We start from the raw sequence: 26,973 nt of genomic DNA, 5'->3' as shown, positions 1-26,973 counted from the left end.
AAATAAAAGGCTAACTTTACATATAAAGCAGTTTGAGAGAGAAGAACAGACAAGACATAAAGTTAGTAGAAGAAAAGAAATCATAAAGATCAGAGCAGAAATCAAGGAAATAGAAACAAAGAAAACCATAGAAAAGATCAATGAAATGAAAACCTGATTCCTTGAAAAAGATCATTGATATTGATAAACGCTTAGACTCATCAAGAAAAAAAAAAAAAGGGTTCAAATCAATAAAATTAGAAATGAAAAGGGAGAAGTAACAACAGACATTACAGAAATACAAAGGATCGTAAGAGACTACTATATGAAACTATATGCCAATAAAACAGAAAACCTAGAAGAAATGGACAAATCCTTAGAAAAGTAAAAGAACAAAACAAAAGTAAAAAGAACAAAATATTTTAAAGTTTGTTTGGAAGCACAACAGACCCAGAATAGCCAAAGACATCCTGAAAAAGAAAAAGTTGCTGGAGGAATCAGGCGCCCAGACTTCAGACTATACTACAAAGCTACAGTCATCAAAACCACATGGTTCTGTCACAAAGCCCAGAATTAAACCCACACACCTACAGCCAACTAATCTATGACAAAGGAGGATAGAAAGCGCAGAATTAAACCCATGCACCTACAGCTAACTAATCTATGACAAAGGAGGCAAGAATATACAAAGGAGAAAGGACAGCTTGTTCAATAAGTGGTGCTGGGAAAACTGGACAGCCACATGGAAAAGAATGAAATTAGAACACTCCCTAACACCATACACACAAATAAACTCCAAATGGATTAAAGACCTAGATACAAGACCAGACACTATGAAACTCCTAGAGGAAAACATAGGCCAAACACTCTCTGACATAAACGACAGCAACATCTTCTCAGATCCACCTCTTAGAGTATTGATAATAAAAACAAAAATAAACAAATGGGATCTAATCAAACTTAAAAGTTTCTGCACAGCAAAGGAAAGCCTATACAAAATGAAAAGACAACCCACAAAGTGGGAGAAAATCTTTGCAAGTGAAGAAACTGACAAGGGATTGACCTCCAAAATTTATAAACACCTTCTGCAGCTCAATACCAAAAAAACAAACAACCCCATCAAAAAATGGGCAGATGATTTAAACAGACAGTTCTCCAAAGACATACAGATGGCCTAATAACGCATGAAAAGATGTTCAACATCACTCATTATTAGAGAAATGTATATCAAAACCACTATGAGGTACCACCTTACACCAGCCAGAATGGCCATCATCCAAAAGTGTACAAACAGTAAGTGCTGGAGAGGGTGTGGAGAAAAAGGAACACTAGTACACTGTTGGTGGGATTGTAAATTAGTGCAACCACTGTGGAAAGCAGTATGGAGATTCCTCAGAAAACTAAAAATAGAACTACCATTTGATCCAGCAATCCCACTCCTGGGCATCTATCCAGAGAAAATCACAACTCGCAAAGACACATGTACTGCAATGTTCACTGCAGCACTATTTGCAATAGCAAAAACATGGAAACAACCTAAATTTCTACTGACAGAGGAGTGGATCAAAAAATATGTGCTACATATACACAATGGAATATTACTCAGCCATTAGAAAGAACGAAATACCAGCATTTTTAGCAACACGGATATACCTAGAAACTATCATACTAAGTCAAGTCAGCCATACAATGAGACACCAACATCGAATGCTTCACTGACATGTGGAATCTGAAAAAAGGACACAATGAACTTCTTTGCAGAACAGATGCTGATGACTAACAGACATTGAAAAACTTATGGTCTTTGGAGGAGACAGTTTGGGGGGTGGGGGGATGTGCTTGGGCTGTGGGATGGAAATCCTGTGAAATCAGATTGTTATGATCATTATACAACTACAGATGTGATAAATTCATTTGAGTTATAAAAAAAATAAAGTAATTAAGGGGGAAAAAAGGGACTTAATTAAACTTAAAAGTTTCTGCACAGCATAGGAAACCCTTAACAAAATGAAAAGACAACCCATGGAATGGGAGAAAATATTTGCAAATGAAGTGACTGACAAGGGATTAATCTCCAATATTTATATACACCTTCTGCATCTCAATGCCAAAAAAACCAACCTCATCAAAAAATAGGCAGAAAATCTAAACAAACAGTTCTCCAAAAAAGGCATACAGATGGCCATAAAACACATGAAAAGATGTTCAACATCACTATTAGAGAAAGGCAAATCAAAACCACTATGAGGTACCATCTTACACAAGCCAGAATGGCTATCATCAAAAGTCTACAAACAATGAATGCTGGAAGGTGTGTGGAGTAAAGGGAACTCTATTACACTGTTGGTAGGTATGTAATTTGGTGCAACCACTGTGGAAAACAGTATAGATATTCCTCAGAAAACGAAACAGAAGTACCATTTGATCCAGCAATCCCACTCCTGGGAATCTATCCAGAGAAAACCATGACTTGCAAAGACACATGCACTCCAATGTTCATTGCAATAGCCAAGACATGGAAACAACCTAAATGTCCATCGACAGAGGAGTGATTCAAGAAGATGTGGTACATATACGCAACAGAGTATCACTCAGCCATTAAAAGGAATGTAATACCTACCGGTATTCTTAGCAACATGGATAGACCTAGAAATTATCATGCTGAGTGAAGTCAGTCAGACAATGAGACACCAACATCAAACGCTTTCACTGACAAGTGGAATTTGAAAAAAGGACACAATGAACTTCTTTGAAGAATGGATACTGATTCGCAAACTTTGAAAAACTGATGGTTTCCAAAGGAGACAGTTTGAGGGGTGGAGGGATGCGCTGGGGTTGTGGGATGGAAATCCTATAAAATTGGATTGTGATGATCATTGTAAAACTATAAATGTAATAAATTCATTGAATAATATAAATAAATAAATAAAAGAAAAACTAATCATTAGTCATCTTCTGGTTATTCTACTGTTTGATTAATTTCATGGATAATTTCTGTCACACTAGCTTTAATTATTCAGCATCTTGCTAATACATTGCTGGGGAAAAATGAAGGATTCAAATAAACTAGTATTTTTTTCATATTTTATAGCAACTCTGATAAAGATTATTATAAAGGGTAATATTGAATCCCATAAATGAGGCACTTTTTATTCTCTATCTGAATTTCCTCATCTACGGAATGGAAGATGTATTTTTTTTTCTCAGAAGATAGAAGTATTCAAGTGAATATTGTGTGTGAGTCTGTTTTCCTTTGTCCATCCTTTTAAGTTGGCATCTGTTCTTCTTTCAAAATATGTTGTCTCTATACCATTTCTTAGACAATCTTATAAAAAGTACTTTAAACATACAGGAAGACATGAAAAAATAAAAAGGAATATAGAAAGTGAAGGAAGGAGGAAAAGTACATGTTCATTTATATGGTGAGCATTATAAAGGGCCTGTCATATACCCAGCACTATTCTAGTTTTCAGACACTGGTCTTGAAGATTAGACTGATTACCAATATTAATTATTAAAAATATACTGTATTAGATATTGATAGTATGTTGGAAGCTGTTTTTCTATTATTTGCTAGGTACTGTATTAGAAAGCTTCACATGTATTTTATTAAAATATACCAAGGTGAAGTTTCATAAATACATATGGCAAACCAAAACCAAAACCAACCACTTTCAGAACCTCAAGGGGAATATAGAATAACATTCATTTCATGGCTTAAGAGAAAAAAGGTAAAAAGGTCAAATATGACCTTCTAATCCTTATACCTAAAGGAGACTCAGGTTGTGCCTCATCACTACTTTTTTATATTTTGTAGCAAACCTCAACTCTGAGTAGTGAAGTCTGCTTCTTCCACCCCTCTTAAGCTCAAAGACTATGTCTCTGCTTAGCTGTGTCCCATTCTTCTCAACCTCACACTGACATGCGGTGTGAGGCTGCCAATGCACTGTGGGGAGCTTGCCCATGACCTCTAAACTGTGGAGTCTATGTAGCCTCTAGTATTATAGCATTTATCCATCATCCAAAGAAATTTCTTGTTTCATAGAATCACCACTGATAGGAGGAAATTTCCAAGCATCCTCAAGCTGGAGAATGTAGGCAATGAAAATTGTTAGATGAGAGGATGTTCCTGCCTGTGGTTAACAAAGTAACAGAGAGATGTTCAAAGACTTTTGAATTGAAAGAGTATGAAACTCTATTGTTCTGGACACTTTCTTAACCAGATGGGTTCTGAGGACCCACCTGACTGTGCTTCATTCAGCCTAAAATATGCTGCTTCTTGCACTCATCTCTGGACTGGTCCTCTACTCTTTTGTGAGAAATCTTATTTATTTTAAATAATTTGTATTTATGCTTAGATTAGCTGCTGCAATAAGCAATACCAACTAAAATATCCCTTCTTTTCCAGAGAGAGAGAGAAGGGAAAGAGACCCAAGGATGAGTGACTAAACAGAGTCAAATAGTCATGATCAGTTTTTAGCGGTCACTAAATTATAGAGAAAGCCATCACTTGTCATGAAAAAACTGTTAGGTTTTTCTCATTACTAGATTCACCACTCTAATAAAAACAAAGAAGTTCTATATCTATCTTTCTGTGTACATAGACATATGTGTATGTTTGTGTATGTACATTTAAATATGTAATATATGTATTTATATGTGTATATTTTTGAAAACAGACCTATTAATTAAAGAATAAGGCATTTATATTTTGTAGCAAACCTATTCAGGCATTGCCTGAAGAATAGCTAACATTCGATCCTTAGCCATGGCATAAAAATAAATATTTATTTGGTAGTCTTTTAAGCTGAATTCATATGAGACAATAAAAATTCTAATATGCATTGACAAAGCTAATTTTTTTCCTTACTCTGCCCAGAAACACTGAGGTCTCCCAAGAATCCTATTCTCGGCACCAATTTTCCCATGAAAATAATTTTGACGTGTGGTTGGAAAGACACTGACTGCATCCACTATTTTCCAATTCAACAGTATTCCCAGAGTGTTCTGTGATTACATCAGCTGTGCTTACTAAGGACTACCAAACAGATGAGGGAGAATATTCTAACCAGCTCCCCAATGAAAACAGTGTGGTCCACAGGTTACGAGTTTCATTCTCACTCACTCGTCAGTTATTTACTCTTTTAACAACACCCAGAAGGAAACAGGCAAGATTAAAAAAGACAGTATACAATAAATTCATCACAACAAGTAATTTAACACACAGAAACCCACTCAGAAGTAATAGAAGACAGTTTGTTGTACATTAATAGGAGATGAACACTATGAGTTACAAACGAGCTTAGCTATGTCACCTGCCCTTGGTAGAAGAATATAGTTAAATCCTTTAAGGAAAAATACAGGGACACAAATAACCATGTATTTTTCAGCATGATTTTCTAGTTTATGAATAAATTAAGGGCTGAGTCTCCAGAGGTCCACAGATGTATTTTGAGTCATTTTTTGCAGCTAAGCTTCTGGTACCTAACTACCTAAATTACATATGCAGCTTCTCAGAGTTCACCAGAAAGAGACAGTCTTAATTTATCCTACTCTAATCCCAAGGGGATGACACTTTAAATGAGGTGGAGCTTCTAATCAGGTAGGCATATCAGAGGAAAGTTTTAATTTCGCAAAATACTGTATTTAAAACAATTAAAATGTATAGAAAAAACATGAAAAAACTATCTTGGAACTCCAAGTAAATATTTCTTAGGACCTAAGAGCGCTAACCATGAAAAATACAAAGTAATAAAATGAAAGTTATAAAAATGATAAATGATATACTGTTTCATAAAAATTTTAAATGTGCTTTTAAGAAGAATATGTTAAGAAAACAAAAAAGTGAGCCAGAGATGGGAAGATATTACCAATACATACATGTGACAAAATATTTATTTATAGAAAACTATGAATACTGGTAATTCAATAATAAAAATATAAATAATCCATTAAAATTGTGAAATGGTTTAAAGAGAGACTTCATAAAAGAAGATAAATAAAAGGTAAATGAACACATGAAAAAGTTTGATATAACTAGCTATATGAAAAATACAAACTATAGCACAATGCAATACAAATACACACTCCTTGGAAAGTTACATGTTTGACAGTATTAAGTCTTGGCAGAGATGTAGAGTGACTGAACTCCCATCAATCACTAGTGGGAGTAAAACATTTTATAAGTATTTTCAAAAAGAACTTAGCAGTTTCTTATAAAGGTTAACATTTTACTGTGAAGCCCCATAATTTAATTCCAATAATTTATCTAAAAGTAATGAAAATATATGACCCCACAAAGATTTATATGTTTATAGCACCTTTATTCATAATAGTCCCAAATTGGACACAGCTCAAAAGTTTATAAAAAGGCATGAACTATACCTAACAACCTGCTCATTCTGAGGGAAAGAAACCAGATGCAAAATGTTACAACATGCTTTATTTATGTAAAAGTATAGAATAGATAAAACTACTGAATAGTGACTAAAATCATATCAGTACCTCTCTGGTTTTGGTGGTTTATTGGCTTTGTGAATTTAATACTAAGGGATGCTAGGGGACTCCAGTGATAAAAATGTTATGTATCTTGATTGACTTGGTGGTTAAATGGATGCTTGCATTTTATTTCATGAAATTTATCTCTCACAAAAGTTGATTATTAAAAGTTAAAGAATATTAGTTTATTTTAAAAATTATCCAAGAAATTTTAATAAGCTGTACCAAAGCCTGACTACCCAAAATTTAAAAGATCAGTGGACTAAGAATCACAAAAGATGTAACACTGGATCATGAGTGAGAAATAATACTTCTTCTCATCAAAAATATTTAATATTGATTACTGGTTTTATTTAGTGTAATAATTATTACTGTTTAATTAAAACTTGGTTCATAGTTATTTTCAAAAACACCAACCTAAAAAAATTTAAGCACTTATTCTTAGGCCCAAGCTTAAACCACTTAAATTTAAAATATCTGGTAGTAAAGACAGGAATTGAGTTTTTAAACATTTCAATAATGTTATTTTGAAATGGTTTTAGATACATAGAAGAGTTATTAGAGATAGCGCATAGAATCCTTGAATAACATCTTACATAACTATATTTATTAAAACCAACAAATTACCACTGATTCAGTATTATTAACTGGACACCCTTGATACCATCAGTTTTTCCACTAATGTCCTTTTCCTGCTCTAGGTCTAATCAAGCCATCACACTGCATTCCCTCCTCTTATTTCCTTCACCTCCTCTCCTCTCCATTCTCAGTCTTTTCTTGGTTTTCACTACCTGAGGTACTCTTTTGAAAAGTTCTGTTTAAAATATATATCTACCTGTAGACTGTCCATCTCTTTGGGTTTGTTTTTTCATAATTAGATTGAGGTTGGAAAACTTTGGCAAGAATATCACAGAAGTGATTTGCCCTTCTCACTGTCCCATGGCCTGGAATATATGGTATCAACATGACATTATTAGTGATGCCGGCTGAATTTCTCCTTGATAAATTTTCCTTTTTATACTGTACTAATTAGGTGATTATATGATCTATGCATTTTAAAGGATAGAAAATTAAGATCTACCTCCAAAAAAAAAGAGTACCTGAGAAATTACAGACATAAGGTAAATCTGCCATACTACTAATTAATAAATGTCTTGGGGAAAATCTTTTGAAACTGCAAATATCCTCTTTCTTCTTTAAGTTTCATCCATTAATTTAGCAACTTATTTTTGCATCCATCAGCTATTTTTACTTTGGTGAACTAATGATGATTTTCTATTTTCTTATTTTTTTACATGCTTTATTTGGAAATCTACTTATTTACTTATACCAATATGGATTCATAGACATTTTATTCTTTAACTTTTTTTTTTTTTGCTCAGTGTTTCAGCTATAGCTACTATGGGGCTTAGGCCTTTTTGGATTGTTTCCTATCTCCTTTTCAAATATCGCATATATTTTTGTTTTTGTACATTTTCATTACATGGAGCTATAAGATATGCCAGGTTTATTTTACATTTTCCTTGTCCTATACTTTGAATCAGTTATTTCTTCAAGGGCCCAGTTTCCTTTAGAAAACAAGATCTAGGTGAGCTCATTGCTTCTGGGGTACTGTTGCTTCTAGGCAACCACAATACACTAACTGGAGTATGTGTATGTGGCTCTATTTCTGTACCTGTTTATATGCATGTTAACATAAATATGAGTTAATTGTTATGTCTCTGACTCTGATCTGGCACCACAGACTTCATGATAGATTTTGAATTTTTGTAAATTCTTTTTCCGGCAATGGGTAATCTAGTTCCCATTATCAGCAATTTACTTGCTCATCTGCTCAGTCCTTCTGCACATGTAAATTTGTTACTAGTCTGTGAAACCATACCCTTGTGAAAAAGTTACCAACACAAATATGGTTTTTATGTATCATTCATTTTGATATTTAGCCTTACCTTATTCGGACAAGACACTCTTTTCAATGACTTAGCTCTGCTCCTTCCTTTCTTATCACTTTCAGTATGATTACACTACACATTTATAAGAGAAATAGCTCATTTGTTACACTCTACACTCCAGCCTGGATTTCACCTATATCTTAGTTGATATCTTTTCAAATGGGTTTATTAGACGTTTATCTTTGTGATGAATTTTTTGGATGGGTTTTGAAAAATCCCTAGCCATTATCCACCATTACATCCCTAGTCATTATCCACCATCACAATGCCATATAGAATAGTTCCTTCATGCTGTATATTTCTTCATGCAGCAACTTCACTCATCAACAAACACAAGGCCACAGAAATTCTTGTCGTAGCTATTTTATACTTTTACATTTTACATTTAAGTGTAGAAAGTATTTTGAGATAATATTTGTCTAAACTGTGGAGTCAATTTATTAGTATATGCCTGTATTGTATATGCCTGTATATGTAGTATTCCAGCATCATGTCTTGAAAAGGCTTTTTTTCATGTAAATGACTTTGAATTATTGTCAAAAGCAGTTGAGTATGTTTGTGTGTCATTTAGGTAAAGTTAGCTGGTAGTGTTACTCAGATCATCCATATCCTTACTCATTTCTAGCCTCTTAATTACTAAGAGATATGTGCTCAAATATGCAACTATGGTGGTATGTATACATATTATGTTTCACATAATTTTGAAACTTTGTCATAGGGCATATGTAATTGGCACTAATGTTTTTCTTTTTAAATTATACTTCTATATGTCAACTCCCTCTTTATTGCTGATAATATTCCTTGTTTTGTTATCTATTTGCCTGAAATTAATGTGGCCATTTCAGCTTTTCTTTGGTTATACATTTAAAGTTGATTATTGATAAGATTTAATTAATATTCTTCTAGATATTTTCTGTTTTCTTGTTTATTTTAGGTCTTATTTTTCCACTTTGTATGTTTTATATTCCACTTCATCTCATTTTGAATTACTTTATACTTCCTTTAAAAACACTTAGGAGTTTACAGAGTGTTCACAAGACATTTAAATCTACTATACTATCAAATATAATTACACAAATTCATGTTTAAAAACTTTACAAAAAATCTCAAATCCCCCCCTTCTTTGTGCTATTATTATAAAACGTGTTTACATATTCTTTAAATATATAATGGATACAATACCTGTTTCATATCTGAGTCTGGTTCTGATGATGGCTTTCTTGTCGCATCATGTTTTCTTTACCTTGTCTTGTGGCAGTCATTTATTGAAAGAAAAGTCTTCAGAATCAGTGCACACTGAGTTGAGTAATTATATGATCTAAGCAAGCATTTCTTTTTCTCTGTTAAGGTTCTAGTGTCAGAGTGTGGTATTCCAGTCAGGAGATGGGATGGAACTGAAATTTGTTGTTTTTTTGTCTATGCTCAGTACACAAGAGATAACAAATTTCTTTAGCAAATCTTGTTTTTCAGATTGTTCCACTTAATATCTACTCCCCTCTTTGACCTGAGTCTTCTCTGTGCACTCTTCCTTGTGGAGATTTGTGAAGGAAAAGCCTGAGAGTTCATACTCCCTTTTTATCTATGCCGCCCACACATGAGCCACACTCATGTCAGCCCACACTCAGCCTTTGTTTAGGGATTTTAGCTGAGTCTTCTCCATAGCTTATAACTAGCCAGCAACATCTGCCTCAGTTATATAAATGTCTGGATTTTAATTCTTCCAGCAGCACCCTTTATCTCCCTGTGATATAGCTTAGTTTTTGCTTTATGCTCTCCATCCTCTTGTGGGTTAAAGGTATTTTCAGTTTTCCCAGCTCTTTTATTTTTTCTTGTCTTAGGAGGCGAAGTACTACTCTTTCCAGTCCTTTAAGTGTCTGAGCTGAACCTGGACACAGCTATTTTTGAAATTGCTCAGGTGACAATAATGTATAGCCCAGATAGAGAACCAAATCATTACAATATATGTCTCAATCAGAAAAGATTAAAACACTGTGGTAAGACTAAAAAATGGTCCCTACATCATCTGGGCCCTAGCCACTTTTCTCTCACTTTATCTCCTCCCATGCTTATCCATGCTTTGAATTTTCAAGGCACACTGAACACTTCTTTCTTAGAAAACACTCTTTATGCTCCAGCTTCAGCGCCTATGCTCTGACCATTCATTACTCCTGCAGTGCTGGTCCTCAGTGTTCTGACTCGCTCCCACACTTCCTCTATTCTGAGGAACCGCCTAGTACTTCATTTAAGATTTAACCAACACTTACACTTATGTCATACTGAATCAGTTTTTTATTCTTTATTCAGAATTTGTTAAGAAAGAACTCAAAGCTTTCTAGGTTTGAGACTGGATGAAATTACTATTATAAGAAATAGCTTTATTTGCAACTATTTTCTCCTGTTCCATAGGTTATCTTTTCATTTTTATGGCTATTGCAAAAACCTTTAAGTTTGATTAGATCCATTCATTTATTTTTGTTTTTATTTATATTTCTTTAGGAGACTACCCTAAGAAAATTTTGGAACAGTTTTAAGTCAGAGAACATTTCGCCTATTTTTTCTTCTAGTAGTTTTATGGTTTTATGTTTTATATTTAAGTCTTTTAGCCATTTTGACCCTCATCTGTGAACAGTGTGTGGGTTTGCCACTTGCTGAAGAGACTTTTTTCCATTTTATATTTTTGTCTCCTTTGTCAAAGATTAATTGACTGTAGGCATCTTGATTTATTTCTGGGCTATTCTAGTCCATTGATTTTTTTTTTAACAGTTATCACACTGTTTTAATTACTGTAGCTTTGTGCTATTTTCTGAAGTCTTAGTTATGTCTCCTGCTTTTCTTCTCCTCAGTATTGCTTTGGCAATTCTGGTTACCACTTCACACCAGTGAGAATGGTCATCATTAATGAATCTACAAATACCCAATGCTAGAGAGGGTGTTGACAAAATGGAACCCTTCTTCACTGATGATGGAAATGTAAATTGGTAATGTAAACCTCTATAAAGTACAGTATGTAGGGTCCTCTAAAAGCTAAAGATAGAACTATGCTATGATCCCACAATCCTACTCCTAGGCATAGTTCTGGAGAAAGCCATAATTTGAAAAAAATATATGCACCCTAATATTTATTGCAGTACTATTTACAGTATCCAAGATGTGAAGACAACCTAAATGTCCATCAACACTGGAATGGATTAAGATATGGTACATATATACAATGGAATGTTAGCCATAAAAAATAATGAAATGTTGCCATTTGCAACAACATAGATGCAACTAGAGATTAGCATAGTAAGTGAAGTAAGTCAGAAAGAGAAAAGCTAAATACCATGTAATATCACTTATATATGGAATCTAAAATATGGCACAGAAGAACCTATATATAGAACAGATATAGACTCACAGACATGGAGAAAAGATCTGAGATTGCCAAGGAGGAAGGGTAAGGGTGTGGGATGGACTAGGAATTTGGTGTTAGTAGATGCAACGTATTATATTTAGGATAGAAAAACAACAATGTCCTACTGTATAGCACAGGGAGCTATATCCAATCTCCTTGGGTAGACCATGATAGAAAATAATATAAGAAAAGGATGGGAGTTCCTGTCATGGTGCAGCAGAAACGAAACCATCTAGGAACCATGAGGTTGTGGGTTCGATCCCTGGCCTTGCTCAGTGGGTTAAGGATCTGGCATTGCCGTGAGCTGTGGTGTAGGTCACAGACACGGCTTGGATCCCCACGTTGCTGTGGCTGTGGCGTAGGTCAGCCGCTACAGTTCCGATTAGATCCTGAGCCTGGGAACCTCCATATGCCGCCAGTACAGCCCTAAAAAGCCAAAAGACCAAAGACCAAAAAAAAAAAAAAAAAAAAAAAAAACCAAAGCGTACTTGTATGTGTGTGTAGGTGTTTAACTGAGGCACTGCTGTAGAGAAGAAAAGGGTACAACATTGCAAGTAAACTATAAAAAATTTTAAAACAAGAGGCCTTTAAAAAGGGAAATACAGAAGCATATGACTGAAGAATCTTCCTGAAGAGTTTAGTGTCTAATTTATAATATCAAAAACAAACAGTGAATGTATGTATAACACTATGCTGGGAGAAATTTGAGTGGAAATTACACAAGTTTAACTGAAAGGAGTCTTGAGCTAAGCCTTAAGGTGTTAGTGATCACATGACATATATTCTTTCCAGAATGTTTCTACACATGCCAATCAGATTTAAATGACTATTTTAGCAAGACTATAAATCCTAATCCATAGGATTTCACTGTGGGGGCAAGTATCACTTTCAAATCACACAAGAAATGAAAATGTAAGTTTTTACTCTAGCTCACTAAACAAATGGTGAGACTAATGTAATGGAAATTTCATCTCGATAAAGCTAAGTAAAACACCTCATAGAATCTTTCAAAATCCACAAGTATCATACTCCTAAATTATGGACTTTCTCATTCAGACCTGGTGCCCCTGCTATGCTGCTTTCTTATCTTCCTACCTATGACTTGAGTGCTTGAGAATAATGCTGTTCCTTTCAGGGGCTACTGCCTTAAAACTACTATTCCATTGCACTAGGGAAATAGTATTCTCTCTTAATCTTACTGCTTTGTGAGTTGAATTCTAACATCCGAGGTTATTTTGCTTTTATTTCTCCTTGTTTAAAAAAAATTTTTTTTTTCCTTTTTCCATTCTCTCACCTTGCCTTCAGTCTCCAATTCTATAGCTCCTTGCTCTATACCTTCATGTTTCAAAAGGAACCCGGTGAAATAGTCATCTGAGAGTTCTCAGAGGAGAGAGAACAAAAGTAAATACATGTTTTTGAATTATTTGATAAGACAAGGCTTAAGAAAAACTCAAAGTGACAAGCCATTAGGGGATTTTGCAGGTTTATGAGAAAGATTAGCACTGCAAAAGTAGTGTTTTAGGAGGATTAGTCTGGCATCAGAAGGCTATGTGCATTAGAGGAGGAAAGGCTCTGTTCATAGAGAACTGCTAAGCAGTTGCCATGGATCCCATGGCAGGCAATAAGGTAGTGAGAGAATTTGATGAGAGAGAAACAACTACATGGTTTCTATGCTGTGAGACTGGAAAGATGTAAACACTGTTAAGAAATGCATTTTAGAATAAGAAAGCACTGATATGCAAGAGTGGTGTATTTTCCATGGTCCTTTTATTTACATCTATTTGCTTTCTTCGTGGTATCAGAAGGCCCACTCTAAAGACTTAGTTTCTACATTATCTTTAGTAAAGCATAACAATTATTTTAGTTGGATAACTGTACATTTGCACAGTGTGATTTTTGATAACTTTAGTGATTTGTAATCTCATAAGTAACCATGAGAACAAGTATTATTTTTATTTAACATACTACTTTCCTCTACTTTGAGATCTACAAGGGTTAATATAAATATGTCTATATTATAAAACCCAACTTAAGATTACATATTAAGATAATTATTATGGAGTATGAGGTAGCTTAGAGTTACCGGAGATATATTACATGTAATGAAAAGAGCTAATGGTAGCTTAGATGGTTGCTGGATATAAGTCTGTGTATTACATATTGGTGAAATCTGTCAGGCCAGCAGATATGTGTGCTGCTCTTTGCTCATCTGAACCAAAAATATTTACATCTCAAAATTAACCTATTTAAGTTACCCAAAAAAAATTTCACTTGTCTCATTTTAAAAATAATTCCCACTACAACATATAATTTAACATTCCCTTATTAGAAATGTTCTCTAAAAATTTCTAATATATGCATTTGGAATAATGAAATGCTATAATTTTGTAACGATTTATTAAAAGATATCAAAATAAATTAAAATTCAACTGATAATTTGCTATATTTTTCACTATTCAAATTCAGATGATAAATTAAGTCAATGGATCATAAATGTTATTTCATAATGAATATGACAAAGTAAAAACAGACGTTTCAATCAATAAAATCATACTATGTTTAAATATACCATTTGGTAATACAACTGTGTATGTATTTTTCATGTATGGATAACAAAACATATAAATATATAAATACGTATATTATCATCAAAAAGAGAAGAGTGTAGTTTAGAAAAAGAACATTGGCTCCAGGTCTATAGTCTGGTCTTAACCTGAAGTAGCAGAATATTTTTCTTGTTTTGTATGTATGTACTAGAACTAGTTGATTTCACTTAACCAAGTATCCATAGTTGCCTACTTCTTACTCTCTGCTTTACTTTGGCTAAGTCACTTCTCTCCTCCACAAAGGCCCTGAATGTTAACTTACCTCTAATTCTGAAGAAGCCCTGAAATACAGAATACCCACCCTTATGAGTTCTTCCCAAGAACATGTTCACCTAAGCAACATTTCCTGTCAGACTTCCTGACTATGCTGTCTGCTCGAGCCACTTGCTTCTCCAACCTTTCTTTCTAAGTACCTGCTTATTAACCATATATGTGTGGATTTATTTCTGGACTCTTTGTACTATTCTATGTATCTCTATGTCTGTTTTTGTGCCAATACCATACTGTTTTATCACTGTAGCTTTATAGTATAGTCCAAGCCAGGGATCATGAATACCTCTGGAAGTTTCTGCTGGTATGGATACTAATATTTTTCTTATATTTGGTGCTTGCCATGGAATTAGCACAGTCATCAGGTAAATTCCCAGAGTATTGGGGGCGGGGGGACTTTGGGAAGGTCCCTGGAGCCAAGGTGGAAAAACTGGGAGTGACACTCCTAAGGTATAGGGACAGGAGGAAGTTAACTTGGGAAGATAGGGCAGAAACATCAGAGGCAAAATTTCCAGCCCCCAGAGTTCAAACATTGATAAGAAAGCTTATGATAATGCCCTCAAAAATAAACTGAACTGGATTTAACTAAAGAACAACAAAATCCAGAGCAGATAAATTACACAATAGATATAACTCAAATCCCAGCTTTAAAAGAAGAATAAACATAACCTTTTAGGATATAGGTATTCCTTATCTCACCCCTACTATTTTATTTTGTACACACAATGTACAATATACAATCAAAAAGTGACAAAAGAAAATGTGACCCATTGCTAAGAGAATAAACATTTGACACACTGAGACTCAAAATATGGCCTGGATTTAGAAATATTACATCAGAACATTAAACTAAATAATAGAAAAGGTGGATTATGTATGTGAACAGTTGGGGAATTCAATCAGGATAAAAATAATAAACTATGGGAAATGATAGATGTGAAATAATAATTATTAGGAATAAATAATTAATTCAATGGGCATATAATAATGTTAGATATACAAGAGAAAATAGTGAATTTTAGGACATGTCAATAAGAATTTATATGAGCTGAAATGTAATACAAAAAGTGTGCAAAACCTTAACTGAAATCTACAAAATAATATCAAACACTCCAACATGGCTTAATAAAGTGCCCAAAATAATATTGTAGCAAAAATACTTCAAGAAATATTAAATTAATGCAAGATGTCAAGCCATATATCCAAGCAGCTCAGGGCCCTCTAAGCAGAATAAACACAAACAGCAACATCCATAACAAAAACAACTATTCCCAGAACAGCTTAATTAAAATGCTAAAAAAATTACTAAAGCCTTGAGAACTGCCAGAAAGAGGGAAAAAAACAAAAGCAAAAAACAAAAACTAGAAACAGGGAAAGAATATTAACAGCTATGGCTAAGGCAAGAAGACATATCACTAAGCCCTTTAAGTACCTAAAGTACAATGCCTGTCAGTCAATAATTTTATGCTAGCAAGTACTGTCATCAAAAGGAAAGCACTTGAAAATAAATAAACACATTAAACAAACAAATTCACACAATTAAAAAATATTTCCATTACAAGAAATGCTAAATAATTCTGTATTATGTTGGGGGGAAAAATGCCAATTAAAAATCAAGTTTTATGGTAACGAATGGAGAGCATAAGAATTAATATGCTGTTAACAACAAATGACTTTCAAAAAATCTCTGTAAACACTGCTGATTTTTAACATAAACATAGCAACATTATGTTATTGGGTATATAGTGTATGTAAAAGTGAATTGATATGACCCAATAGCACGAAGGCTCAGAGGCTGAAAAATTAAGCATCGGTATCAACCAAATTGACCTAATTGACATTTATAAAACAGTATTCTTTTCAAGTATACATAGAACTTTCAGGAACTTAAGGTTTTACCCATAACCAGATTTTAAAATACTTCTCTTTAAAATATTCTTAGTTTTAAAAATTGAGTGTGCCATTAGCAACATAGACTATTTTCTTTAACATTTATTAATATCCCTGTTCCTAAATGCATTAATGCAATACTGACAAGTTTTGGGTCATTTACCCTTTTGAAATGCTTATGTTATTTAAGCTGTTTTTTTTTTCTAGTAGTTACAAGGGGACCTACAAACATCTTGACACATGTAACCACAAAAACATGCATTACCTTCAACGAACCATAAAATTGAAATCCACTCTATTCAACACAAATAGCTCAAGACATGCCCTGGGAAACCTGACTTTTTTTTCCCAGAGCTCTCATTTCCCTTCCCAACTCCCAGGCATCACCACCAAGCACTTGAAAAGTACAGGAGGTTAATTACATTTCAAAGTGATCATTTCTCCCCCCTCCTGTTTTTCCCTTTGCTTAATGCCTCATGATTTTTTTATGACTCTGCTGACATCATGAATGTTAGTGTGGACATTAGTTTGAAGGTTCATTAAAATCACAGTTTTAGAATCATAAGTTACTTTTGAAGTGTCCAAAACATAGAACGTTTGTAGAATAGTGTGCTGGAGAGTAACGTCAAGCAAATCAGTTGTTTTAATATATTTTGTAACTTTGCTGTTTTCAAAATATAAGAAAACATTACTTTTACTTAAAATTGCTGGAGTATATGGAAGATGCTTATCAAATACAGCAATTTTCAGAGGGCTACATATTACGTGCTTTGTGGCCTATCCTTACATTTATTTGCTTAGGTGAAAAACTGTGCCATCAATACCACATCATGGCTAATACCTTGGAGAGATTACATATGAGCAAGTGAAAAATGGAAACATATAAAATAGTGCATACAGGGAATCTGTACACATTTGAGTTGAAGGTAACAGTCTATATCCTAAGTATCTTTAATGTTTTAAATAAGGATGTACCCCGTTTTCTATAATTATGCATTTATTCCTCAAGATACTTAAATGATAATTGGCAAAAAGCACATAACCTTTTTACTTTTTATAACCTTTTTAAGAACAGTCATTAATCTCAAGTTTGCCATAAAAATCACTGTAATTATTTTACTTTAGATTAATTTTCTTCAAAAATCACTGAACAACAGAAGAATGACCTAAACTTTTAAAGTATCTTAATACTTGACCCATTGCTGATTTTTCTGTTGAGGAGGATTAATACTTGGTCTAGGTCATCTGTCAATGCTCAGGGAAAAAAAACTGAAATGTAAATAAATAATTACCACCAGTTAGTGTAGCAATGCTAAGTTGACAGCATTGACCTTCCTTTAATATTACAATTGAAAACATCTTTTTTCTTCAAATGAAAATAAAGATACTATGTTTTAATATAGCTTAAGCCACCATCAGTTTTTTTTAACCAACTAAGCATATATTTATATAGTGATAAGGGTAATTTATTTTGCTCTTCAAATATAAAACTTAAATAAAAATACTGTCAAAATAGATACTTGATGATAATTTTCCAGAAACACAAAAATAAGTTTGATTTTTATGAGAATTGCATAGTTTTTAGTCAGTAAAAATAACATAATCTACACTACTAGAAAATGTGAGTGTTCTGTATTAAGTCATTCAGTGGATTAAACAGAACAACCTCCAAATGCTAGATGCTCTTTTGGTGAAAACTGAACAGCTAACAGACTATTAATCAGCTTTCCCAATACATACAAATTAAGTAATAAAACAAAGTAAAATAAAAGTATTTCTACTTTTTCGTTTCTCTTAAAATTCATTTTTTTAAAAAAAGTAGTAAATGAAGATTTTGAAGCATGAAACCACTAATGGGAAATATTTTATATTGGTGATCTAATTTCAGCACATCAAAGGATCACAGAATCAGAAAATGGAAGCAAAAAGACCCTAGATAACTAGTCCGTTAGAGACAGAATAGAGCTTGCCAGGCAAAGAACAAGATAATGGAGTTATGGCCATCAGCAACCTTGAATATATCAATCTTGCTTATCTCATATTAAAAAGTACAAGAAGAGTCTCCCAAGGTTAAGGATTCTTATACTTTACATATTAACAATCACCCCACTGTGATATTCTTCGGTTCATCCAAAGATGAAGGTATTATAAAAACAATTTAAAAAGCAGGATGCACCAGGAAAAGCATAGCAAACCAAGCAACAATAAGTATTTTCATGAAGAATTAAAAATTTTACTTGTAAAATTGAGTACTACCTCAGTCCAAGCAAACACTAAAGCTATGAAAGTATCACTGTGAATCATAAACACAGTATAATAAGGATATTCTACCTGTTTCTCATAGAAAGAACTCTATTTTACCCTTGATTGTGAATACCCAGAGTATGAAAATATAAATATCCTGACAATTAAATGTATCATTTAATTACAAGTTCTACAAGCATAAACATCTTTAAGGGACAAAAAAAATTTTAGTATAGATAAACACAGAGCTAAACTTGTGCAGTCGAAGTGCCCAGATACACTGGAGAATGGGCTATAAGCCATGAGTTATCACCATGTGTTGAGTGTTAGTGAGTTAGAGGAAACAAAGTCAATTAATCTGATTGGCCTTTTAAAAAGAAGCTAATTCAAAGAATCTCAGTGACTCTTTATCTCCTCTCTCCCTCTCTCTCTCACACACACTTTTGTATATACATATATGTCTTATGTTTATGTTGTACTTAATGTGTTTGTGACTTATACAATAAGATACTAAGTGAGGATAAGAGAGGAAAGGGGCCAGGAATGGACTTCTGTGACCAGGACTATGATAAAATCTCATCACAGAGACCTCTCACTGGCAGTTCCCTGACATGACTGATAACACTCAATATTGGACTACTTACAATTTCTCCTTCACTCCCTGAACTATCTGTTATTCTCACCAGTATCTTTCTTCTGCCATCTCTTTATCTCTCCAGGAAACCTTCTCATGGTGGGAAGGATGTAATAAAACTCCAGCATGGCTTTTACAGCCCCTAGCCTACATGTGGTCTTACCAGCTGGATCAGATGCTAGTGCACTAGCATTCATCCACCACTTTAAACCATTTGTGAACCCAGAGGTGTTTCTATTTCTCAGCAAAAAAATTTGCATAATCTATTCACCCTGAGAATCACTGAGTTATTTAGGACTTGCTTTTCAAAACATGTATTTAGTCACTACTCCAAATAATGTAAGACACTGCTAAAATATTCCAAGTTGCAATATAACTAACCAGGATAAATTGAAAACTGCAGGTTCCTCAAACTGGGTAAAATTTGTTGCAATCTGACTGTATATTGTAAACCGAAAGTTTGCTTAATCAAGGGCAAAAAAAAAAAAACAAAAAAAACAAAATAAAATAACTGGAAAAAGCAAAGTCACCTTCATTAGTTACATGTACAATGCAGAGTACTTATTAAAAATACTTATAAAAATACATAGAAATGTGGAAAACAAATTCTGAGAAAGATTATATTGGGTTAAGATTTTGTTTAATACTAATGGGTAGAATCTATCATGAAAATCATCAAATTGATATACTTGTTATTTAAAGTGTGAATTTATTTTTCCACAATGGATGACCAAGAAGTTCTTAAACTTTGTTGGAACATTTTTTATCCTCCCTCAGGTTCTGAGATAGTATTAGTCACACGTGGGGCCCTAATCCTTCATTACAAACTCCATTCGACTATGTAATCATATTATCTCAATGATTTTTGTTTTAACCATCCCTACTCTGTACCCCAAGCCCTGTCCCACCTAAATTATCCATGTTTACATAATTTTATCTCTACTATACTTGTAAAGCACTAAATATACTGCCCCAAGAATTCTGTGATGTATTTAGTAATATTAAGTGCATTTGCTTTCATACATACTAATTGCATTTACTCATTAACTTGTGCTCTAATAGGGAGAAAGCTCGAGGTAATAAATATAAAACCGGTTTCTCTTACCTGCATAAAGAGCAGTGTGCACTGGGTTCTGGTGGCATGGACGTCAGAGCTTCTCCACCCGCCGCCCTTCCATATGTAGCTGACCCCCACACTGAGATGTGTTACAGGCAACAGACCTGAAGAGAGCTTCTTAAGCTCATCTGGGCCTGCTCAAGGCCACACCCTCAGCTCATTTTCATTAATTGCAGACTCCTGACACTCTACTTCATATTTTAACAGCTGCATTGTTGCCTTCACTTTGGGCAAATATTTCCAAACTCTTCATGGCCTAGAATACTTCAGTTTCTCTCTCAGCTCTTGACTCAGGTTTTTCTGACTTTGGACTCTTCTTACAGGTTTTTTCTCCAATCTCATCCTCAAGTTCTGTTGAGTAGAAAGTTCACCAGACAAAATAGAGAGGGAAAAGTACTTAGAAATACAGCAAAATTACTGAGAATATGCCTCAAATAGTCCGCTTTTTTCTTTTGAAGCTTCTCTCAAACAATCCTTAGACATGTGCACAGATGCATGATACACAATTAACAGTTCAATACTGCCTCCTAAACACTCACCACTCTGCATCGTAGTTAGTTTTTAAGTGCTTGAAGGTGCAGGTGGGAGGGCTGCCACAGGAGATTGTGAGTTCCTGTAGGATAGAGCCTTCTTCACCTTTGCTCCTCCTTCCTATTATTTGCCTAAATGTTCCTAAGTATGTGTGGATGTGGAATTAAGTTGAAGGAAAAAACTAACCTTTAGATGGCAGAATCTGCATTTTCACAAGTTATCTCTCCCCACCTAGAGAGAACATATGATGCCCACAACACAGCAGACTGAATGAAGGGTTCCAATACAAAATCACATATCCTTCTGGGCCCACACATACATTCCTCGTAGGCAACCTGGCATTCTATCACTGGGTCCAAACCTACTAGTGTGTATTTTTCCTGAGTCTACCCTCTGAATAATCTCTGCTTCTCTAAGAGTTGGAAAGTCTCACTGCTGCTACCGTTTAGCAAAGAACAAAGTAACATATTTCATAAACTTTTGCCACATGACCCCTTTTCCCCTTCACTACTCTTCAGCCGGGTATTGAATGACACAACATGATACTTCATTCATCACGGTCAGTCCACAGTGGAGATGAAAGCTTAATTTAATATGAAAAAATTCAGGAGTGAATTAAATCATGGTAACTGGTATATGTGTGTGTGTGTGGCGGGGGGGAACCCTGGTGCTCATACTTACAAGTGTTCAGTATAGTTTCTTAGCATCCTTCTGTTAGGAGCAATAAGCAGCCCCTAAAAAAATCCATCCCCATCCCAAATATTCTTGGAGCACTACCAACCCCCGCCACAGAGGCACCCATATAACCCAGGCTGGGTCATTTGTAGTCATACCCATATTGACAAAATTGAAAATGGAAGGTTAGTTTCCCGTCTTCTTGGATCTTTAGTGCAAGATTATACAGCTCGTTAGTCATTTCTCATAATGTAAAGGAGCTTAATGTAAAAAGTGAAATTCAATAAAAGCTAGCAAAGGAAAACGATAGGGTTCTGCCAGCACTGAATCCTAGTGTCTCTGTCTGGGGTCTCAGTTCTGTTCTTCTTTCGTTTTGTGAGTATTTTCCCCAGTTACCGAGAAACATTTATTTTCCTTTCGTTTTTCCTTCAGGTGATTTGAGTTGTGATTCTTAGCACTTGCATCTAAAGACAAACTACTGTTACTGTGAAAGTTGCTTGGTCATCTCAGAATTTACACTACTTAAGGTCTGCTTTTAATCTTGAACATTTCAGAAAATGAACTTTATAAACTTGGAAGGTTTAGATCATCTCACAAAATGGTAGAGAACTTCTAAAATATTTTAGGTATTTTTACAAGACTGTAAGCTATTTTTCCAAGTTGAAAATTTCCTAGAGCCAGATACTGTCTTTTCCAGCTCTTTGTAAAGTGCTGTGTTCAAAAGAACCATACAGCAATGAAATTTGCATGTTATTTTTAGAACTAGATTATAAAAAAAGTATTTGTCCTATTTTAATCCATATTGGCCTTTAGATATAAAACTTTGCACAGTAAAGGTTTCCCTCTAGGCTCTTAAAACTTATTCTGTCCTAACATTTTTAAGGTACAGATAATAACAGACCTCAAGGTTGGTAAGTTTGATAATTTAGAATTAAAAATATATTTAACTGGCTGAAAACAAAATATGAGTAGATGACACATTAATACAAACACATTAACTACTACCATAAGGACAGCTGAACCTACCTTAGCATGCAGCAGTTATGAGTGATCTGTTACTCATAAAAGAAGTTGTATATTGATGTGGTTATTAGCCAGCCCTTGGGAGAAGCATGTGATGCCTATTTGGCATTGCATCTGGGCTGCATGCACTAGGAGTGGCATCCACTTGTTTATAGCTGCAATCCATTCTGACTGGCTGATGCCCATTAAATAGAAGTTATTTGATTGTTAAATGTCTTGAGGATCATTCCAGAACTTCAGGAGTAACTGAAAGGGAGGGACCTACGTATAGAGGAAGAAAATTGCTTTAAAATAATTAAAAATAAATAAACATATCAAGAAATAATTGCAGTGAGAACTCTCAAAGATACCTGGAAATTTCATAACATTTATACATGTATTACATTTTGCGATTCATTACTCATTTCTTCATAGCAGTAATAGAATAGTTAAAATGAAAAGGTTGTCTTTTTTTTTCTTTCTTCTTTCTTTTTTGTTTGTTTGATCCCTTGGGGTAGAGGTCAAGAAGTCAACTAGGCAAGAATTTGTTACTTGAAAGAATATTATAGGGCAAAAGAAAGTCCAAAATCTTGCAGAGGGATGCAGCTATACAAAGGAGAAAAAAAGAGGACAATCTGGATTTTAAAAAGGAATTGAGACCTGTGGGTCTTGGTCTGAAATGGACAGTGTGACTTCTCCCTCACCTGTTTTTCTTTTACTCAAAAGATGTGCACTCCATAAATTGTACTAATTCTTCTAAGTGATTTTGGAAAATGCCTTTATAATTCTCTCTTCTCCCTCATAATTCTGAGCTATCTTTGAAGAGCCACATCCAAACAATATTTAAACTGTCTATTGGAAAAAGTGGTAAATAATTTTTGTGTGTGTGTATCTGGAACTGAGGCCAGAAGTATATTAAATGTTATATATGCATTAGAATAACTTGACAGACATTCCAAATTTCTTCTTTAAAAGAAAAAAAAAAGATATGAACTCTCTTTTATAACCTTACTTTTCTTTTCAGATACATTTGAAATTCTAAAAAAAAAAAAAAAAAAAAACAGGCTGTGTGAGTATTTTTCTGTTTTGTTTTAAGGCTATACTCATGGGGGAAATGCTAGACAAAACTCATTTGCAAAAGCAGACTGAGTTGTAAGCTTAAATTGAATTTAAAAGAGTGAACTAAAGTATGTGATTTTCTGTTTTTCTTACATAAGGACTTTTTTTAAACTAACAGAAAGAACTAGGTAAGTGATTCACTAGAGTATTCCACACTTGCCAATGGATATGGCAAGTCAACATTTTAACATACTGTGTTACAAGTGGCACTGTCATGAATATTTTCTAATATTTATAGTCAAAGCACTCAATTCATTTTACTTTAGCTCTAACACTTATAAGAGCAGGCATCTAAAAAATAGAGTACTTCATTTTATTTCATTAGTTAAAGGAAATGGCTCATTCCACTTGATTTCTATAATTTATTTTTAAATTAGGAATATTGATCCCTGCCAACATTCATATTTAATATGTTTTGATCATATATTTCGATCTGAAAATAAAGAAAGCCTGTCGTTTAAATAGGCATGGTTTGGGAAAAACAAAACAGCAGATAAAGAAGGACAACAGAAAAATCCCTTCAAAAAAAAGATCTAGCCTTTTCCTGTGACGGTGTTTTGGTGTCAATATCATTTATTATAATGTATACTTGATTTTATCAGTTATTATCATTATATGATTAAATAATTACACTATATTGATAAGAAAACAAATGATGACTCTCAACTTGAAAGATGCTGAGTTTTTAAGATTGAATGATCAAAAATAATATTAACTTTTTTTAAGTAATATGAGTTCTAAAACTATGAAGACAACTCTGTCTATAGATCATGACAAGCTTAGGTTGGGGTTTAGGCTTTGGAGGGGTTAGTGATTAAATTGGCTTTTCATTAACGAGAGAAGAATAGTTTTATGGGGTGTGACTGTGTGTGTGTTTTTATAAAGGTTTATTTAATATACTATTAATTCAACAAGTATCTATGAGTGCCTATTTTTTTTCTGAAGTGATTGTAATATGCTTTCTGCAGTAAAGGAGTTTAGAATTTAAAAAGGGAAAGGCACTAAATTTTAAAACTAATTCAACATAGAATGTGAAAATTATAGAACTAGAAATTCAGACAGCATGAACTGTTTCTCCTGTACCAGACCTCAAGGTACAGGAGAAACAGTTCATGCTCTGAGTCAAGATCTGTCTTTCAAACTGACTCTATTCCTTGATAATGTAAAAATGATGAAAAAATTAATATATGTAGTTCAGTATTCATTTCTATGAAACAGAAATCAAAGCAAACTTACAGGGCAACTGTGAATAAGCCTTCAACATATATTGATTCAATGTTACTTCAAACCAAGTATGTGAAAGACAGACATCAGGAAATGAGTATAAACACTTCAGTTACAATTAAAATTGCACATTTACACATTTCTGCTATTTGTTCTTAACATATTTCACAGGTGCTATGCCATAAAACCATCCAGATAAAATTAATTTACTTCATAAATTCCCATATTTTAAACATAAACAAAACTTACTTTATGGAATCTAAAACAAAAAAAAATTTCTTATACATGTCTTATGAGGTTATTCTACAATCATGACATTTTCCTTCACAGACTCCTTATTTACCAGGTTTTCTTTAATAAAATTAAAATTGAAAAGAGCTAGTTTCAAGTGATGGAAATAATTTACTTTCCAAATAAACATTTTGACAAATTCTAACAGATATAAAGAAAGGTAAACAAATCACAGTCATACAGCTGATGAACTATTAGGAAGTGAGCTCATCTAGATTAAAAAATAGAGCAATAATACCAGCATCGTATGTTTTCTTGTAGTCACTCCATTTCTCTGCACAGAGGTATCATTACCTTAACTTTTAAGACCGTCAATTAATTTTCCCTACTTTTGAATTCTATATAAGTAGAATCATACAAACACATTCTTTTGCATCTGGCTTATTTTACTAAATGTTATATTTGAATGTTCTATCCATACTACAATAATAGTTGCTTCATTTTCATTGATATATAGCATTCGGTACTACTGATCAGTCCACAATGTATTTCTTCATTCTGTTGTTGATGGATATTTGTTACTCCCATTTTTGAGCTATTCTAAGTAATACTGATGCATGCATTATTGACATGTATTTGGATGGACATATATACATAGTCTATTTGAGCATATATCTTGAAGTCAAATTTCTATGTTCATACCTTTTTAAAAATAATTATCGCCATCACATTTTCCAGAGAACATACAAACTAATATTCCCACAAACCAGATATGAAGAAAACTCAGTTTCTTTATATCTTTACTAATACTTGATGTTGTCTATCTTTTTTAATGTGTACTAGTAATTCACTATAGTTCTGATTTGAATTTCCTTAATTACTGTTGTCTTGAATTGTGCCACCCAAAAATTCATATGCTGAAATTCTCATACTACCTCAGGATATGATCTTATTTGGAAACAGTATCATTGTACACATAAATAGTTAAGTTAAAATTGGTCATACTGGAGTAGGGTGAGGCTGTAGTCCAACAACTGGTATTGTTATAAAAAGGGGAAATTTGGACATAGGGAAGCAGGGAAAGCCGTATGAAGACTGGAGTTGTACTGCTACAAGCCAAAGAACTCCAAAGATCATCAACAAACCAGTGAAGCTACAAGGGAAACTTGGTACCTTCCAGATAGTTCCTCACAATCTTGCTCACACCTCGATTTTGGAGATCTAGCCTCTGGAATGTGAGGCAAGACATTTCTGTCACTTAAATCACATATTTTGTGCTCCTTTGTTTTGACGGTTCCAGTAAACTAATTAATGTCTCAGGTTAATTTGTATTATCTTGTTTACTGATGTTGCCATTCAGATATTTTCCTTTATGAAGTACTCATTCTAAGGGTATGTCTTTTTTTTTTTTTTTAATTGAGCGTATTAGCTATTTAGTTATATAAGCAGAGCTTAAGTTACGTATACATATATATTCTTGGCAGTATAGTTTTTGTGTGTGCATATACAGTGTAGCTTTTTTAAACTGACTTGATGTCTTATGAAAAACACAATTTATAATTTTGTTAGTGTATTAGAGTTTTCCCTCATGTTTATTTATTTTTATA

General features: G+C 33.7%; 1 protein-coding gene across 29 annotated transcripts in view; it reads right to left on the bottom strand.

Moving 5' to 3' along the window:
• LOC100524732 (protein FAM170A) overlaps positions 1-26,973 on the bottom strand; it is a 689,565-nt gene that overhangs the window by 258,395 nt on the left and 404,197 nt on the right. For 25 of the 29 annotated variants that reach the window (XM_085014400.1, XM_085014401.1, XM_085014386.1 and 22 more), the window contains 2 exons: positions 22,817-23,074; positions 20,573-20,935 (listed from right to left, as the gene is read on the bottom strand). The gene's annotated coding sequence lies outside the window, so the exon portion shown is untranslated. Of the gene's footprint in view, positions 1-20,572; positions 20,936-22,816; positions 23,075-26,973 lie in introns of those variants that run through there. The other 4 variants (XM_085014404.1, XM_085014403.1, XM_085014402.1 and 1 more) reach the window with 1 other exon arrangement.

The sequence above is a fragment of the Sus scrofa genome, chromosome 2, assembly GCF_054392235.1.
Source record: "Sus scrofa isolate SSC_HxYL_T2T_F1_AM1 chromosome 2, Sscrofa_HxYL_maternal_Yorkshire_Landrace_v2.0, whole genome shotgun sequence".
In the NCBI taxonomy this organism is placed as follows: domain Eukaryota; kingdom Metazoa; phylum Chordata; class Mammalia; order Artiodactyla; family Suidae; genus Sus; species Sus scrofa.
The sequence above is the reverse complement of the archived record's forward strand: the minus strand, read 5'-3'. Positions and strand labels throughout refer to the sequence as shown.